A 216-nucleotide genomic window follows, 5' to 3' on the forward strand; every position below is an offset into this window, starting at 1 on the left:
GGGATGGGCTCCATGGGGTTGAGGACTGGCTCTGTGGGACGGGGATGGGCTCTGTGGGGTTGGGAACAGGCACCCTGCCTTGGTGTGCAACCAGCCCTATGTGCCGAGGCTGCAAGATGGCTCTGGGTGCCAGACTCGGCCAGACTAGGCTGAGCTGCCAGTCGGAATCCAGTTCCTCTGGGTGGGGGGTGTTGGTTTTTGGGGCACCCGAGAGGA

Source organism: Buceros rhinoceros, unplaced genomic scaffold (assembly GCF_000710305.1).
Source record: "Buceros rhinoceros silvestris isolate BGI_N320 unplaced genomic scaffold, ASM71030v1 scaffold26532, whole genome shotgun sequence".
Taxonomy (NCBI): Eukaryota; Metazoa; Chordata; class Aves; order Bucerotiformes; family Bucerotidae; genus Buceros; species Buceros rhinoceros.